Raw genomic sequence first — 18,995 nt, 5'->3', positions numbered from 1 at the left:
CACTCCATCACCTTAAAAACTGCATCTGGCAATAGGACCATCAGCAGCTGTGAAAATTTCAGAAGGAATGAAGTTGCAGGGTATTTTCTGCAGTATAGCCAGGAGGAGGAGGAGAAGGAGGAGGTAAATATTTTTGGAAGATAATTTTTTTAATTAAATTAGCTCCATTCTACAAAACACCAAATATAAAGCTGATTTTTCAAAACATATAGAACTCTTTTTATACAAGAATCTTTCAAATAACAAACTCCAACTTACAAATTACACAATTCAATATTACCAACTGCAAAAATTATAAGTTACAAGATTCATATTTACACCAACCACAAACAACATTCCAAAGGTTAGGGTTTTTTTATACAGAAACAATCTTACATATTATTTACAAGCCCCCTTTCATCCAGTCAGTAATTTATAGATACTGTCCCCCCCCCTCCTTATGTGATCGGCATTTTACAACCCTCCAACCTCAGCCACCAACTGTGCCAAACTTGTACCAGTTTTTGTTTTTTGACATATACAGACATGCTTCTTAACCAGTGCATCATGTTCTCCACTGTCCTATCTACTGTTCCTGTTTTCATGCCTTTCATTTGCTGAAACCTAAGGACTGTAAGGTCCAACACCAACACCAAGTTTATGATCCATGTGGCGGTCTCCTAGCCCTTTTCCTAGTCTATAGATTTGCTCTAATTTGTTGTGCCCTTTTCTCATGTTCCCTCAGAAGAACTGATTTTAGCAAGGTGCTGTTCTTTTCTCTTTTTCTTGCACTGGCCTTGTTTTCCCTTGGTCTAGGTTCCATGGTTCTATTCCAGGAATGACCATGTCCCAGTCTTGATGTTCCATTTCAGTGAAGAATCTTTCCCACTTTCTTCCATACTTTCTTGGAAGTGTCACATTTGAAGAGAAAATGCTGGCTGGTCTCTTCCTCACTCCCTTTATCACTAGAAGCGTCATATCCTGGCCTTTTGAACAGCTTGTTCCGTTTTGCTAGCCACTTGTTCATGCAGCCCAAATTCAATACCAGGTGGTAGGCCCATAGACTATAAGGGACCCTGTTCTCTTTGAAGCACTGTTTCTTTCCCCCCTGCACAGCTATGCCGATCAAATACCAAGAGACCCCTTCTTTCTTCTTCAGACCCAGATGGTTCTGGAGTAGTGGCAACTGATACAGTTGAACTAAGGCCTTTCCTTTTACTGCTCCTTTTCCCATAACTGCACTCTCCAGCACCTTTAGGTCCTTTATCTCTTTCGCTGTCTCTCTCATGTAATCGGGAAGGCCTTCCAGATTGGTTGCTGTTAATTTAATCCATATGCCCTCCAAACATTCTGTAAGCCACTGGTTCTCCTTCCAGGTATCTTCAAAAAGCTCCCATTTGATCTCGTCCCTTTCCTTTATTATAAAAGCAGCCCTCAGAAAGCAGCTCAGAAAAAGGGTCTTCATGTCCGGCAACCCTAAATCTCCTCCTTCTATCAGCACATAAAAAAACCCCTATTCAAAGGGAGTTTGTCCCCACCAGCCGCTTTCTGAGGCAAACAAGAAGCAGAGGTGGTTTTGCCATTGCTTTCCTCTGCAGAGTCTTCTGTGGTGGTCTCTCTTTCACAAACATCTTAGCTTACGTGATATTGGGCTATACCATACTGACTTCACTCTCCATAGAAGCTTAAACCAGGGGTCCAGGGAACCCTAGGGCTATGCAAGAGCTCCTCAGGGGTTACATGACCTTTCCCAGAAGTTCAGATTCTCACTGGCAGCACTGGAACTCACTTCCCCTATTGCTCTACAAATCTAGTCTCTTCTCCACAAAGGAAATGGTAAATGACTGGTTGATTGATTGGCTGACTTCTGCATCTTTCTTCAGTGCCCACTTCTCTGAAGGGGCACATCACAACCTCCAGGGCTCCTCAAAGATGGCCTGGGAAATCTTGAAGTTGGCACTGGACTCGAAATGAGCATGAAAATGTTGGTTCTGGGCTATAAAACTTTGAACCACAAGTGGGGGCTCATATGACTGACTGTGATTCGATATTCTCATGGGGACCTTCTACCATGTCAGCCCTGTTGTCTGAAGTGTTACATCCCAAATTGGAACCTTTTAATATTTTGTAACTGAACCCATCCCCAATGGCAGCCATTTTGTGATTGGCTGTAATTTCCCCAGCCCCTGTGGCAACCATTTTGTGGTAGAAATGAAGGTGCCCAAAGTACCAAGTGTCCACAGACTCAAATAGATCAGGGATTGGAGATATGTTAATGGTAAAGCAACTCTTCCACAATTTAGAAGGTCCCATGTTCAATCCTAGGCATCTCCAGCCCAAGAGATTGTGGAACATGTAGTGTGTTAGGCATCTATCTGAGACTGTGGAGACCCACTGAGACAGTCAATGCAATACTGACCTGGATAGACCAATAGTCCAACAGTCACTTCAGGTACAATTTGAGAACACATTGTTCCATGTAGTCATATATTTTAGTAATGTGGAGCCATTTTAAGCCAATCGTTTCTTCCTTCATGCAGTACCACAAAATGGAGGGGGACAGAGATCTAATGCACAGCAGCCATAATTTCAGCAGGCACATTTCCATTCCTCCTTTATGCACAGTCAAGTCTCCTCTGATCAATGGGGTTGATTTAATAGACTCTAATTCCGCGTCAGCTTTAAATCAGTGTTCGGCTCTTCCCTGCAATGACTCGTGTCAAGGCCCTCATGATTTCTATTGTTCAATGGGAAATTTGTTTCAGCCCGCACAGCTTGCAACTGTGACTTGTAGAGGAAATAATAGAGAAGCACTCACATGGTCCATTTACTGGATGAGGCTGCATACAGCCCATCCGATTATGTCTAAGTGGTTATTACAAAGGGGCTTCAAATGAGAGTCATGAGGTCGTTTTAGAGGATTTGTGGTTTCATGAGGATTGGGCACTTCCTTGGCATTGATGTCTAGACAACAGCAAAAGACATTTTTTACAGGATGGTTGCAAACGCCATGGGGGCGAATGCCAAGTGAGTCTCTATCCTGCGCTCAGAAATATTCAAATGGCAAAATGGTTATCGATACCATGTGGTTCCCCTTGGGCTCCTTGCAATAGAAATGTTAAGGCTCTGTAGATTTCATGAGGTATTATGAAGTTCTGAAGACAGATACGTTTTCTTATAAGAACCGAACACAGTAATTTATCAGTATAAAGCTTTGCTTCTGAAGATCCTTGGCCTCGAGCTGAGGAAAATGACAAAAGAAATTCATGTCAAGGGGCAATTTTGGAACAAGTCATTTGTGTTGCGCTAAAGCACAAAGGGCCGCTTTCTTTCAGCCTTGTTTGTTCATTCATGCATTCCATTTCAAGCTCCCGCTTCCCTACTGTGATCCAAAAGGCTACACCAGATCAGAGGAAAGTCCCGGTAGGGGCTGCAACAAATCCTATGGCACTCCAAAGGCTTTAAGAAAACACCTCTCTGTTGGGCCGCATTGATTGTTGACATCACAACGTGCTAAAAGAGAACAAGGGAAATGTTAGCCTGCAAGGGCTCAGCAGTTGACAAGTATGTTTAAGAATTCATCATCCTGCCTTCTTAGCAATGGTTGAGTGACAGCCCACTTCCTCTCAAAGGACGCTGTCTCATCCCTAACATTTCTGCAACTTGATTTCTCAGTCTCTGATCCCAAGCCAGGTCTAGGTGCCCTGGATATCTCATGGTCCTAAAACCATGGACAGCAATCACCAAAGGACCCTTCTGATGAACAGTACAAGTTATCGGGCTTCAGAGAAAGCAAGCGGATTTGAGCTCTCCTTTTGTTCCATCTTCTGGTAAGATCGCAGACTGCTGTTTCCAGAAACAAGCCATACACATCCAAGAAAAGTAAACCAGCCCTACAGAAATGGGTAATATATTTGTGATATATTCAACACCATACGGCACGTGTAAATTCTTTTCCCTAAATAATCATAGAGCATTAATCAGGGATTCTGCATGAAATATGGCATTGTTAGGTGCGAAGTCATGTCTGACCCATCACAACTGCATGGACAATGATCCTCCAGGCCTTCCTGTCCTCTACCATTCCCCAGAGTCCATTTAAGTTTGCACCTACTGCTTCAGTGACTCCATCCAGCCACCTCATTCTCTGTCGTCCCCTGAAATATCCAGTGGCTTAATAAAGCATAAAAAGATTAAAAGTCTCTTATGTTATTTATTCAGGCTTTAGTTTTAGACGGTCTCTAGTTTTGTTTTCCGTTTTCAATCCTGCTTTCGTCAGTGGCAGTGAGTCCGTCCTTGTTAATATTTGAGTATAATTAGGCAAATGCTCCTGTATCATGGAGAGTCAAGTCTGTGAGCTCACAGCCTAATTATACTCAAATATTAACAAGGACGGACTCACTGCCACTGACGAAAAGCCAGATTGAAAACGGAAAACAAATCTAGAGACCGTTTTGGCAGAGTCAAAGCCTGAATAAATAACATAAGAGACTTTTTATCTTTTTATGCTTTATTAAGCCACTGGATAGATTCTGTTTCTCCCTTGTTACTAATTTGGAATCGTCCATTTTTTTCGTGCAGCAGTACCCTGAAATATGGCATAGGCACCCACTTTTCCTGTTGCATACGAGAATCACTATGCAGATAGCACAGGTTGCCATGAATTCACCATCTTGCAGATAGCTGTGAAATAGATTCAGGAAGTCAGTCTTTGAAGCCACTAGAGTTCCTCAGAAGTTGGCTGTATAATAACATCTAATTGTACTGTAAACCCCTTCAGTGACATGCTCCATATGTTGATATGTAATAGAGTCTCAAAGTCCTTCAAAATGAGCTGAATGCTTTAGGAATCGAAAGTACATCAGGGACATTTGGTCACCCTTCAGTATGGCTCACATGCTGTTTGCTGGCCATGATCAGAAAGCTGATGGATCCGTTCATATGAATTTGGATGCAGTCATTTTTACAGTTAGATTGGTTACTTACACAGCCGGCTTCCAGTCAAAAGCATACCTCGACCTCTCTGCCAGACTGTTCTTAACCTCTCCCAGCTATCCTCCACATGGTAACCCCACCTAATCACAAACTGTTCCTGGGCAAACCTGCACCCACTTCCTTATGCCTGGCAAGCCAGGACAACCAGCTTGCTTATGGCCTTATACAATCTTGAAAGGGAGCTAAGCTTGCCAAGATAATACCGAATGACCTATAGATTCAAATTCAGATACCTTTATTGGCATAAGATTTGATATACAAAATTTAAAACAGAAACAAATTCTGGGCATAGACATATGAAGAACAATAATAAGGCATGTCGTATAGCCGATCTACAGCAGAGATAGATTGGTTCTCGAGATAATTGACAGGATTTTTGCAAGATCCACTATCTGAGAAGGCTCCTTTACACTCAGCAACATCTTCACTTTATAAGACCAGGGGATGTCCCAGTGGCCTGGTGAACAGATCCTGTGGGTTGATGTGCCTATTATCTGAATATCCTGGTCTTCTAGTCTTTTAGTGACCAGCTGCAGGACTGTGCTCTCATCATAATTAACTAGATAAATCTAATCCTAAGCAACAAAGTTTATGGAAAAGTACTTCGTTAAAGCCCTTAACAAAATAGGGATCTCCTAAAGTGTTAGAAAGTAGAGATAGTGGAAAAGAATGGAAGTGGATTTTTAACCAGTATTTGAATGTACAAAGCCAGGCTCTGGTTTCTAGGGTCTGTTGACCAAGCTCCGCTAAAAGCGTATGGTTTGCAACACATTTTGGTACATCCAACAATTGCCTAAAAAAGGTAGATTGACATTTTTCAATTTTGTTGCTGAATGCACCAATTCAGATAGGGCTACCAAAAAGCAGTTGGGGGATTATTTTAGCTGCATAGATTTTCATTGCGGCTGTGAAATTCTGAATGACCTATAGCTGAAAGCACATTCTAAGCACCTCCCCAAATCCAGGGAACAGTAATGGAAGGATTGGCCAGTTGAAGGGAAGGGAGGAATATAACAATTAATCAGGTGATTAATTGGGGCGCCGTTAATGCATGATCCTTGCACATGAGGAGTTTTTGTGCATACATTCAGAATGGGGAGGAGGAAGTGGGTTGTGAGATACAAGGGCACTTGCGTAGGCATGCTTTAGTCTTAGCAAGAGATTGGAGACATCCTGTTTTGCTTGTTCCTAAATAAAGAAGATTACACTGTTTTTCACTGCTTATACACTGTCTTTCACTGCCCAAAGGTGTCTCAAAGTGGCTTACAATCGCCTTCCCTTCCTCTCCCCACAACAGGCAACTGTAGGTAGGTGAGGCCGAGAGAGCTTTGGCAATACTGCTAGGTAAGAACAGCACAATCAAGCCTGCGACAAGCCCAAGGTCACCCAGCTGGCTGCATGTGGAGGAGGGGGAAATCAAACCCAGCTCGGCAGGATTCCCACAGTATGGAAGTAGAAGAATAAGCTGTCTAAAACATACAATGTTTATGAGTCCTGTGACACTGTTGTATTTCTAAGCATGTAGAGTTCTAAGATCCTTGCTGTCCTTCCCAAACTTTTATTCTGTGCAAAGTATAACAACTTTAGCAGTAAACTATGTCCCACCTGTTCTAGTGACTATGAGATGATATCACCGCATAGTGGAAGTTGACCACCATCGTGCGAAAAATGCAACTGTGCCATATCAAAAGGACACAATGTTCATTAGAACACTACATGGATTCATGCACGATCGCAAATGTCACCTAGCTACCTATTCTGCATGGGTTTTTAAATAATTTTGTTTCATTAGGACAAGTTTTATGTCCATTGTAAAGGTCAGGGATTCCATTAAGTCCTTTGCCGTCTGCTTTTATTAATAGCCCCAGCACACGTAATTTTATATAAATGCTAGTTTTGAGGGAATGAAGTTCCCCATTTGTAAAACTTCGGACTAATGAAGCACTGTAAAACATCATAAAGGTGTGCCTTTCCTTCCCTGTAGCCTGATGCTGGCATAAATCAAATGCTATGAATGCGACTCATTTTCATAATTCCAAGACAAAATAAGACCACTCTATGCTTGATCGTTGACGCAGAAGAGGCAAATGTCTCTATAATGTATACAGTAAATGGGGGGAAAAATCACTCTCTCCAGCCTTAACACTCCAAGGCTACAATCTTAAGCACACTTTCAAGGTTGTAAATCCATTTGAACTCAGTAGTTGTGAACATTAACACAATTCAGACATGAAGTGCCTTGTAACAAGAAAAATAAGAGAAAGGAGAAGAGTTGGCTTTTATACCTCATTTTTCACTAACCAAAGGAGTCTCAAAATGTCTCCCAACTGCCTTCCCTTCCTTTCTGCACAGCAGACACCCTGTGAAGTAGGCGGGGCTGAGAGTGCACGGAGAGAACTGGGACTGGCCCAAGATCACTCAGCAGTCCTCATGTGTTTTAAAGCGGCTTACGACTGGCTACTCTTCTACCCACAAAAGACACTCTGTAAGGAAGGTAAGGCTGAGAGAGCTCTGAGAGAACTTTGACTGACCCAAGATGACCCAGCTGGCTTCATTGGAGGAGGAGTGGGGAATCTGGTTCTCCAGATTAGAGTCCGCCACTCTTAACCATGCTGGCTCTCCATGCTGGCTCTCAGCCTGTGACAGGTTGGAACCTCAGGTTCAAATTGTCTCAAAATTCCCACTGACTACATGACGGCTTCATGTCTCTAACTTTTGTAATTCTGCATTATAATTCAGTTGAACGGTTCTAGCCGTCCTCCCCTGGTCATTTAACAGATCTGTAGTTTTCTCCTGAGAAGTGGCAGTCTCTCAAGCTATCCTTTTTATCCTCTGTTGCAATCCTTTGTTTTCTGAAAAGAATCGCAGTTTTCCTATGGGTTCAAAATACAGGCCATTCTCAAACTGCTTTTGTATTCTATTTTAATAATCGGTTGTTAATGGATTTTCCCCCTGTCCTTTCAGACCCATTTTAGTAACCGGCTGCTAGCAGAATTTATTTACCTCTTCATAGAAACCCACTTGCGTTGAGTTTGCTAAGTGTGGTTGATCCGAATGTGGAAAACTGCTTTGTTCTATTTACAACCCCTTTGTTGCACATCTGAATTGCAGGGGTGTGCTGTTTTAAATGGCCATAGAGCTTTTTACAATGCTGCTTTCCCCCACCCTTTTTTTGCGGCACAATCTTCTATACAATTTTTGAATGTTCTGAGTTGAGTGCTATAGCACTAAACCAATATAGGACTTCAGTGCTATAGGACCCTTATCCTTGACCCGGAAATTGCAATTGGTTCAGAATGCAGTAGCCAAGATTCTCACCAATGCACTGTAGAGATCTCACGTCCAGCTTACACTTCAATAACTCAGCTGGCTTCCAACTGAATTCTGGATCTGGCTTAAGGTTTTTGTTCTTACCTTCAAGGCCATACTTAGTCTGGGCCCTGTGTACCTGAGAGACCGTCTCTCCTCCTGTACCTCCAAAAGAGCATTACGCTTTGCCACCATCAACTGGCTGGTGATCCCTGGCCCCAAAGAAGCACATCAGTCCTCAACAAGGGCCAGAGCTTTTTCTGTCCTGACCCCCACCTGGTGGAACGTGCACCCTGAAGAGATCAGGGCCCTGTCTGAACTCCCACAATTTTGCAGGGCCTGCAAAAGGAAGGTCCTCCACTAGGCATTTGCCTGAGACTGACCAAACCCAAATAACACCCACAGGTTCCCCTCAGACATCCTCTCCATGGCCTCTGACCTCTCTGGGGGCCTTAGCTAAGTTATTGTTCCTGCTATATTGTTGTTTAAGATCACTGAAATTGTGTTATTCAGAACCACTGTTAGATTATTGCTGTTGTATTTGACTATGTTATATGTTAGTTAGTTCCATGTATCCCCCTGTGATGCTATATTTAAACCACCCTGAGCCATATGGAAGAGTGGTATAAAAATCTAACAAATAAATAAATAAAATAAAATAGTGGCACTATTGAATCCATTGACTCCATGGTGCTGCTATAGCACTGAAGCGCTATATTATAAAAATAATAACTGTGCAGTAAAAAGGGGTGGGAAGAAGCAGCATTATTTGAAATGACTATAGTGTTTCTGATATGGTTCTTTAACACAGGGAAATGGACTGTATCAAAACTCTGTCCTTGTATTAGTTTACTTAAAATCGGGCCAACAACAAATAACGTCCAGTTTACAATGGCAATGTGAAAATCTTTGTAAGGTTTTGCAATCAAATTCCAGCCAGTAATTTGGGATGGGCTACTAATTGGACTGCAATTCAGGCTCCCAACACGTTAGGTACTTTCTTCTTTCATGCAGACTACAACCTTGTGCCCTGTCTTGATCTATTTCCCTTTATTTTCCAAACTACCCTGCACCACATTGAGAGCTGGTATTTTGCTTCTCTCTGCTATTACGGCCTCGGTCCTGGAAGACTGGGGGCCTTTGCTTCAACAAATCCACTTCTCTTATTTCCTGTTTCCCCAGTTTTTCCACATGTATAGCTTTAGCTTAAAAATAACCACATGTATAGCTTTAGCTTTAAAATAACCAGTCCAAATTGGAGAAACTAATAAATGTTGTTGCCACAAGTTCATGCCATGATGATGTTGGGTTCTGAATCTGCACTCTATGACAGCCCTTCCCAACTTTTTTGCCATTGAGAACCCCCTGAAACATTCTTCAGGCTTTGAGTGGTGTGATCATGCAGAATACAGTAGAGAAGGATAGCTGTGTACACACCCACCTGGGGTCCCTACCCTTCCCACTCCCTCCAGGTCCATCATTGGCCATTTGGGGAGGGTGGGTGGGTCAGTTGACAATACCATATATGGTTATAAAGGTAAAGGTAAAGGTATCTCCTGTGCAAGCACCAGGTCATATCTGACCATTGGGGTGACGCCCTCCAGCGTTTTCATGGCAGACTCAATATAGGGTGGCCTCGCCAGTACCTTCCCCAGTCATAACCATATATGGTTATATCACCTGGTTAAATGTTTAATACATTTAAAATATGTATATAAAATTAACTTCCACCCATTCAGGAAACCCTTCCAGGGCTGTCAAGAAACCCCAGGGTTTCACCCTGGTTGAGAAAACCTGGTCTATTGAGGCTCTGATATAATATTGTTTGTGATGTCTTTATTCTGTTTAATAGTAGTTTCGGGTAGCTTAGCTAGATCAGTGTGTGTATGGGGGGGGGGTAGTGTAAACTGTATTATTATAACTTTGTAACCCTTTGTCTCTTCCAAACCTCTTCATTTATCTTTCATGGCCTTGAATAGTAGACAGCAGTGACTCTCTTTCACTTTTGCATGATGTCTGGGAATGCACCTATTTTTTGAGATCAAGGGGTTCTGGGATAGGGCTTGGGGGTTGGGAGCATCTTAAATCTGTGTTATAGTGTGTTGCCCTCAGTTTCGGGAAAGAGTTTTCATGTGCATGTTTCATGAACCCTTCATTAAAGATACTTCTGCAACCAAGAGTTTTGTTTTCAGGCAAATTTGACTGGAATGTGATACATTTATTATTCGCTTAAATACCCCCCCCCTCCAATTTTTGTACTAAATCTTTTCTAAATTCCGTATTCCTTTTAAAACTTTTGAAACAGATATCTGACATCCCTTTCCTGATGAAATTATCTACTTAGTGTCATCTCTTTAGATTAAAGATCCAGATTTTCCATTCCCTGCACACGTGCTAATCCCCCATATGTGTGATGGCAGTATCGTACCTTGTGCTGGAGGAAGTTCTTCCAGGCTAAAGAATCATCTTCCAATTATAAGTGGCTTGCCCACTGGAGGAAGAACAAATTAGGTTAAAAGAAGACTCCTTAAACTGGAGGAAGCCTTCAGCCTATGCCACATGGTAGGGTAGGAGACAACCTACCTTTGAAGGCAGGGTACAAGACAACACTTACTTTTGAAGGAACATCTTAGGATTACTTGGCTTGGCTTTCCAGCTTTTCTAGTTGGCTGGCAGGGTGGTATAGGACCATTCAAGATGTGAGAGATCCTTTTTGGAATAATAACAAGGCCACAGCTTTATTTAAACCAACAACTGAAGATTGGCCTGGCACAAGGTGGAAGAAACATTAAAACATTAAAACAGCATAAAATTTCTTTCATTCATTCATTCATTCATTCATTCATTCATTCATTCATTCATTCATTCATTCATTCATTCATTCATTCATTCATTCCTCAGTTTTGATCCCATCACTCCCATACAGTGGCTCATAGTGGGTAACTCTATGTCCTCACAATAAAATTCCATCAAAACATCGTCAAACCGCATTAAAACCACCCTAAATGGCAATAAATCATACCTCGCTCAAGACTCCTTAAAATGCTTCACAGGGAAAAAAGAGGGTTGCCAGATGGAAAATTTAATATTATAGTTAAAAGAAGCTATCAGCACTGGTGATGAGTGATCACTGACATCAATCAATATTATAATATCAGGCAAGAGTAGAGTAAGGAGGGGTGGATGGAAAGGGAGTGTCCTCCCAAAAATCATTCATGAATTTCTGCATCTGCAAGAGAAATAGTATTTTGACATTTCTGACTAGATTTCTTAAAGCATATCAACTTCCCTGTAGAAGTTTATTGTTGCCCTACAAATATATGTATGACGTTATTCATGAAAGGCTTGAATTTTAAAACACTTATTAATTATTATCATCTTTCTTTAAAATCCAAAATTATTCCAAAACTAGCCTGCAAGCCCACTGCATTCAGGGATGCAACGGGTGCTAACGGGGCTGAGAGGGCAGGGGGAAGGGCCACTGGGGGAAGGGTGGTGGCAGTGGGGGGAGGGAGGAGGGGAGAGGCCCTGTGGACCCACCCTCCCCACCTTGCCTCGAGAGCAGGCAGTCCCAAGGGGCAGCAATGGGGCAGGCATGTGGTGCTGTTGGTGCATCAGGCAGGCTTGTGAGGCTGTGACTGTCTCCCCGTGTTCACGAGGTTACCTCATGTGGCCTGGGCAACTCTGTGAAGCACCTCTAAGCTCCGGGTGGGTGTGGGGATCCATGCAGAAATGCCAGCATGCAGCCAAAGCAGCCAGCCAACCAGGTAGCCAGCGAGATCCAGGTGGGGAGAGCAGATGAGGGAATGGGAGGCAAGGCGAGGTGCAGACAGGCCGTGTGGTGGACAGCTGAGCAGTGAGGCAGGTGATAGCACGCAGGGGACGGAAGGGAACGGGCGGTGGTTCAGGGTGCGGGTGGAGGTGGCCGGCAGTCGGCAATCTAGAGTCAGGGGAAGTCCACGGAGGGGGTGGCAGGGCATGAGGGCGGCTGCCACCACTGACGCCGCCACATATTTCCTTCAGCAGTGGCAGGCAGGGGCATAGTCACATCCAGAGCGGCAGAGTGGCCAGCGCCACATTGGTGGGGGCAGGCGCAACCAGTCCATGACCCAATCAGGACACACTGGATGCATCCTGATTGGGCTGCAGTCAGAAGGTAAAGGCCAGAGAGGGCTGGAGAGGCCTGGAGAGGCACCTCCTGATCCTGCCATTGCATCTTATTTTATAGCAACAGTGGTTAAGGATTGCACACACTGTTTATCAGAGTTTCATGAACAATAAGAGAACTTCCTTTTAAAACTGCTACAAAATAGTCCTGACTTCCTAACAATTCACCAATCTGAAATCAGAGCATTTTGTCTTTGTTGCTAATTATTATACACTAATTATCAAGAGGGTGGTGATATTTAAATTATTCCAAATTGCTTCATCGGGATACTTAACCTTCACCCTAAAGATATCGATTCTAAAGTTCTCATCCTATTCTGAGGTTTTAAAAATAGCTCCTCAGATAGCAGCCAAAGAAAGAAAAATACAATCAGCCCAATTAACTTCATTAAACAAAGTATTAGTGATTTCCAAAGTATATCATTAATTAGCAAAACAAAAACAAAACCTCACTGTTGTGTCCTTGGCTGTCAAATCCAAAGTAAACTTCTAGGATACTTTGAAAAAATAATTTTCTCCTTCCTTTAACAAAGATTAAAATAATAGCTTCCATACAGTGGTGATATTTTAACTCAAGAAGAAAATGGAGTCTCCCAGGTGGCATGAGAGTACTACTATCAGTCTTCCTAATCCAGATTAGTACAATGTTCCAAAATCATAAAAAGCCTCCAAGACTCATCTAAAGGGGGCCGTTGCCGCTGCGGGGGATAAACGCTGTCAAGGACCTGGCTGGTGGGACGGAACTCCCAGCCCCGGCATTCTCGGGGCAGTGTGTACGTTGGCATGGCAACAGGGGGCGTGGCTGAGCTAGGTGTCAGTTAAACGGATGGCCTGACATTGCTCCGCCTCTTTTCCCCTCAGAGCGCCCGAAGACGCGTCGCTTGGTGGGAGGAGCCGTTTTCCTGGCCCAACCGCCTCGCGACGTCAGGGAAGCCCAGCGATTTTATTTTATTTTACTTTTTGAGGGAAAAGGGACACTAGACACACTGTGGGGCATTGTTTATTTAAAACCAACCAAACAAACAACTAGGCCTCTCACAGGCCGTTTTGGCAAGAGCATGAGAGAAAAAGAGAGAGAGAGAGAGAGAGATAAAGGGGGGGGGGACAAGTGACCATGGCGCCAAAAAGGATGCCAGTGGGGGGAAAGTGATGGGTCAGGGCAGGCTGTGGCAGGGAAGCCCCAATTGCCCGTGAACTGTGCTGTGCTGGTGGCGGCTGCTGGTTCCAGGGCCTTGGGAGCATGGGATGGGACAGGCACGTAGCATGATGCAGCGGCAGCAGGTTCCTCTGTGATTCATGGGATGCTGGGGGCATTAAGATGCGTGGCACTGAGATCATCCGCTTTGATAGAGGAAGGGGGGTCTAGGTGGGGGAGATGAGGCTTCTACCCCCCCCCCACACACACACACCCTGCAGGTTCCAACAATTATGCAGGGAGGTGGTTTTACTCTGCAACCTTTGGGCCCATCATTTGGGGGTGTGGTGGATCCTGGCTGCAGTTCTACAATTGGGGCAGGACTGGGTCAGGTTTCTGCAGGCCCTTCTTGGTAGCAGGGATCATCTGGACCACCAGCCATGGGGGAGGGAACATCCATGGGAGAAGGGTTTTTTCGAAAGTGTTTGTACAACCAAGCCCGTCAGAGGTGATTATCTGGTTCATGTGTGTCCAGCCACCATGGAAAAGACAGTTCCTTATCTTGTTCACCTGTGGCTCTATGGGGTCCAGGATACCAACAACCCATTCTGTGGCTAGGGGCCCACCAGGCTTTGTCTGCAAGGCCCGAGGGCCAATGTTTGGCTGACTATCAAGCTTGGGGTTATGCTGTGTGACTGTAAGCATGGATGAGGAGCAGGAATTCTCCTACTGCACAGCCATATCACCCGGGTCATATGGTCAGGAGGTAATGCCCGGGTGCAGCTGGCAGCAACCTGGCCCTATGATGACTGGGTGGTACAGCAGCTGTGGAAGCAGACAGTGTTGGCCATCTCTGCATCAAGGTACGCAGACTGTACATGTGGGCATTCCTCCTACGGAAACTGCTATAGCAGCGCAACAGGGACAGACCAGTGCAGGTGTGGTTAGTGTTCCTAGCTCCTCCGGGAATGTTCAACAGGGAGGAATGGAGCAACAAGAGATGACTGGGCATAAGAGTAAGAAGAAGCAAGGAGGAAAGTGCTTCAGGGCCCAGCAGGCTACCAGTACCTTTAGATGAGTCATCCTCATCTGGGATGGGACCTATTGGCTTCAGGGTTCTTTGGTTCCAGCTATCCTGACCTGGAAGATGAAGTGGTGGGATTCTGCGGATCCTTATAAGAAAAAGTGGGGGCGGGTTAATCCATTAACCCCCCCCCCCTTTGGGTTATGAAGCTGGGGAAAACCCACCTGGCACTCACTAGGAAATTTGAGAGGACCCTTGATGGGTATTATATTAACATATTTAACATGGTGCGATCAAATGAAGATATCCCAAAACGGGGTCCAAAAGGGATTAAAAAAAAAAAAAAGGCTTGACAGCAGCATAAAATGATCACTCATTCACTAACTGGTTAAGGGGTTATGCAGTATTTTTACACCTTGTTGCTGGTGCTTACCCAGAAAGGAGTTGACACTTGGAGAATCATTTGGTAAATGTTTTGGAGGCCAAAGTACTTTTTGAGGATGCAGAGGCCATGGCACATGACAAGTAGGCTTGCAAGTGGACTTTAAACAACATCCAGGTGAGGTGGGACTTAAAGGACCACGACACCTATAACATGAAAGCAGGGCCATATGTCAGGAGGACAGAACAAGACAGATGTAAGCCCATGGGTAGGAAGGATGGGTGGGGCATCTATTGGGAATTCAATAGGGGCATATGCCAATGCCTCAGATGCCACTTTAAGCACTGCTGCGAGCCTTAAGGTGGAGCCCACTTGAAGAAAGAACATGACAAGTTGGCGGGTGGACAGATGCCCTTTTGTGGGGGCCAGCCCTCTTCCAAAAAAGGGGGGAGGGTTGGAAGCTACAAACAGCTATGGTTTATTGCCAAAGCACATAGCTGGCAGGGACCTCCTTGGGTCATCTAGTCCAACCCCATGAAGTACGCTATAGACACTGGTCACATAAGCACAGAGTTGGCAGGGACCTCCAGGGTCATCTAGGCCAACCCAATGCTTCTGGCAGTGGTTGTGGTTTGTAGGAGCAAAGATTTGGCAGGTACATCTCAAGGCCATCTAGTTCAGCCCCCTGCTTCAGACAATGGTCTGGGTTTGCAGGCGCACATAATTGGCAGGGAACTCCAGGGTCATCCCCTTGCTTCACACGTCCAACCCCTTGCTTCACACTGAGGCAGGCTATTGTGCACCAGCTCAGAGGGTCTCCAGGGAAAACTGAAGGAGTGGCCATTGGCTTGCAGACATGGGGGCAACGGCATCTTTGACAGCACATGCTATGAGCACTCTCCACTGGCCTTGGCTGCTTGGTCCCGGTGCAGGTGGGTAGGAAGGCACCCACCCCATGGGGCCACCGGCTAGAGCTACACCATTATTTTGGCTGGGCAACACATGCCCATCAGCAGCAATGACAGTATTTTCTCTAATATAAATATCACTGTCATACTAGGCCACTATTAGATCTCTTTACCTTCACTCAGCCCTGGGAGCTTCTGGGAAGTTGTAGGGCTGTTTTTTTTCTTACCAGCCCCATTGTCAGAATGGCACTGAGGCTTTTGTTGTTGTTGTGGAACACATCTACTGACATGCCCTGTGAAACGGAAATGGCTATGGATGCAACGTCTATAGCCCCACCTCAGGGAGTGTGCCAGTAGATGGTGGCCAGCAAGGCCCAGGATTGAGCCCAACTTGCTGAGCCACTTTCCGAGGCTGGAACTGCCCTCAGGAGAGTACAGAGGAGGCAGCTGGTGAGGCCAAAGTGCTGAGCCCCATTCGCTGCCACAACCACCCATTTTCTGAGGCTGGTCCTGTCATAAGGAGACCAGGAATTGCCTCAGAAGATGGGCAGTAGTGGCAGCACAGCCATCATTGATTGGCACTAGCTCTCACCAGCCACCACCTCAGCCATGATGTGAGATGTGTTCCACATAATGGCTGAGAATCTTGTAGGAGGATTTTTTTTTCAAACAGAAAGAGAAAGGATGCTGGAATGGAGAAATCTTTTTTCTTTTTACAAATGAGATATTTCACAGGTTCTACATCTTAATTTCAGGTTTTTAAGTTGTTCACAGACATTTCTTACTGATGTTAAGGTTTCTTTTCAACTGAGAGGATTCTTTCACTGTGTTTATTCCCAAACTGATTTGTTTCTTTGTACTTTGATGTCTCTAGAGTTCCCCTGAATTCTCCTCTGATTCTTAGAAATTGTGTACTCAGGACATGTACCAAAACTTTCTCCCTTTCTGAGGTGACTGAAGATATGCCTTGCACACATGCATCTTCAGAAATGTTCCTCTGATTTCCCCTTACAACTAGCAAAGGTTCCCCTTTTTCTTCCTTACAAGGTTTATCCTCACATTTTATCTTAATTTGGGAGCAAACACTGGTCTACCCAAATTCTCTCTGCCAAATAACTGCCCTAGTTGACCAGCCACTTTTTGTATAAGCCCTGTCAATCAAAAACTCAGTATTCTCCCTAGAGTTTGTCCTTAGAGGAGTTTTGTTCCTAAAGATTTGTGAGACTTCTCTCTTGCCTGTTCATACTCAGAATCCAACTCAGACCAAACTCAAATTCCTTGCGACCCATAGCCAATATAACAACTACCATTCAGCTGTGAATCACAGGGGTCAAAGCCTGTTTGTAGCCCTGGATTTTGTCCACCTAGTGAGTCTTTTAACCCCTTAACCACTTGCACTGTTGTTTCAAAACCTCCTTTCCCAAGTGCTGTCCATTGCATCCCACTTGGAAACATTAAGGAATGATAGGTGGGCCATTTGATATACCTTTAGTTCAACAGGATCTATGTGCACTCTGCTGGAAAGCACTATATATGATTTCTTAACTGGAATAGCCTCTTATTGCAATCAAGCTGTTATTGATTTGTATTTCTATTAAATTTAACAGAGTACCACACAGAGACCAAACTCTTGCAACACGTGTATGGGACATATTTACTGACTGCTATTGAATGCTGGGATGACATTCCTTTTCTAGATAAACTGTAACCTTGCCTAGCTACCCTTTCTACACTACCCTCTAGCAACAGAGACCAACCAGCTTTTTATTCAATGGCACTGCAATTCTGTGCAGAGGTCTTCTAATCCAAGCCCCTGGAAATGGTTCGAGACTGGAGTAATTCTGCATAGAATTAAAGTATAAGAGCCAACAAGATCTTGTGGCTCCTGCTGGCACATTGCTTGATTGTTCCCAGTTCCCAGGAGCTGGTTGAGTTCTGAAGCAAAGCCCCACTCTGCCTCATTCTGTGAATCTGGGGGCCCAGCCTCGATTGTCGTCCAGGGTCCCAGAATCACCCCTGCTAAAAGGAGAGGCATTGAGAACCGTGCCCTACAGACTGGCTGCCTCTGGTGAGTTGTGGCCATGCCTATCACCGCTGAACCTCAGTAAGGAAAAGGAGCTTTTACATTTCAGCTAACTATGAGATACCATTTGAGAGCTGTTCTGTAGGATGGCCTGATTACCAAATGTTGATTAATTTCATCTATCATATTTCCAGTAGTCACTTATGGCTGTGAAAGTTGGACAATGAAGAAACTAGAAAAGAGGAGAGTTGATTCATTGGAACCCTGGTGCTGGAGAAGTCTTCTGCAGATTCCATGGACAGCAAAAGTCACAAACAAGGACATACTAGAGTACATAAAGCCTGATCTTTGACTGGAAGGCAAAATGATCAAACTCCGGCTCACTTTGGCCATGTCATGCGATCCAACTTAGTGGAGAAAGCAATTATGCTAGGGCTAGTTAGTGGTAAAAGGAAACCAGGATGACAAAGAACATGGTGGATTGACTCAATCAAAATGGATGCTGGCCTAAGCATTATACAACTAAAAGAAGTGGTGCAAGATTGGAAGAAGAGGTGACAGTTGATCCATAGGATTGCCAAGAGCTGGACATGTCGGAATGGTTAACATCACCAAATATGAGAAATGCACACATTCCCTTCTGCATCAAGCAATCCATGCCAGCTTTACTTTATAGGCATCTTTGGTTCAGGTCAGTGGGTTTGGTCCATCTCCATTTTGGTCTAGCCATTACGGGCAGTTCAGAGAGGAAAGGGCATGAACGTATTTCAGGCTGCCTTTGAAAATGTAATTACTCTGCAGACGGAAGCCAACATTCTAGCCAATGAGATTATAAAAGCAATTTTCAAAATAAAAGGCAATATGCATGCATTTCAGTTTGGAAAATTGAGTTTGTAGTTTGAATCCCAAAGCAGTGAGAAGGAGACATTGTCCCTTAAATTGGAACATGAATGGAGATTCAAGGAGTGCAAGCACAAGACAGGCAATGTTTCCATTCTGTTGCTTTTGAAATGGTGGTCTGGTAACATAAATCTCCTTTTATTCTTCTGAGTGTTTCATAATGTGCTCTCTCT

At 44.3% G+C, this 18,995-nt stretch overlaps 2 long non-coding RNA genes across 2 annotated transcripts; one reads left to right on the top strand and one right to left on the bottom strand.

Annotated features, from left to right (window-relative positions):
- Positions 1-212: 212 nt before the first annotated feature.
- LOC143840791 (uncharacterized) lies at positions 213-13,191 on the bottom strand. The gene is made up of 4 exons (XR_013232417.1): positions 12,904-13,191; positions 11,306-11,512; positions 10,898-11,049; positions 213-3,492 (listed from the first exon to the last, which is right to left on the bottom strand). It is a non-coding gene; the product is annotated as an uncharacterized LOC143840791 (long non-coding RNA).
- A 434-nt stretch (positions 13,192-13,625) lies between these two features.
- LOC143840790 (uncharacterized) lies at positions 13,626-18,792 on the top strand. Its single transcript, XR_013232416.1, has 2 exons — positions 13,626-15,168; positions 18,117-18,792. It is a non-coding gene; the product is annotated as an uncharacterized LOC143840790 (long non-coding RNA).
- The last annotated feature ends 203 nt before the right edge of the window (positions 18,793-18,995 follow it).

Source organism: Paroedura picta, chromosome 6, assembly GCF_049243985.1.
Source record: "Paroedura picta isolate Pp20150507F chromosome 6, Ppicta_v3.0, whole genome shotgun sequence".
Taxonomy (NCBI): Eukaryota; Metazoa; Chordata; class Lepidosauria; order Squamata; family Gekkonidae; genus Paroedura; species Paroedura picta.
Note: the sequence above shows the minus strand (reverse complement) of the source record. Positions and strands in the feature narration are given on the sequence as shown.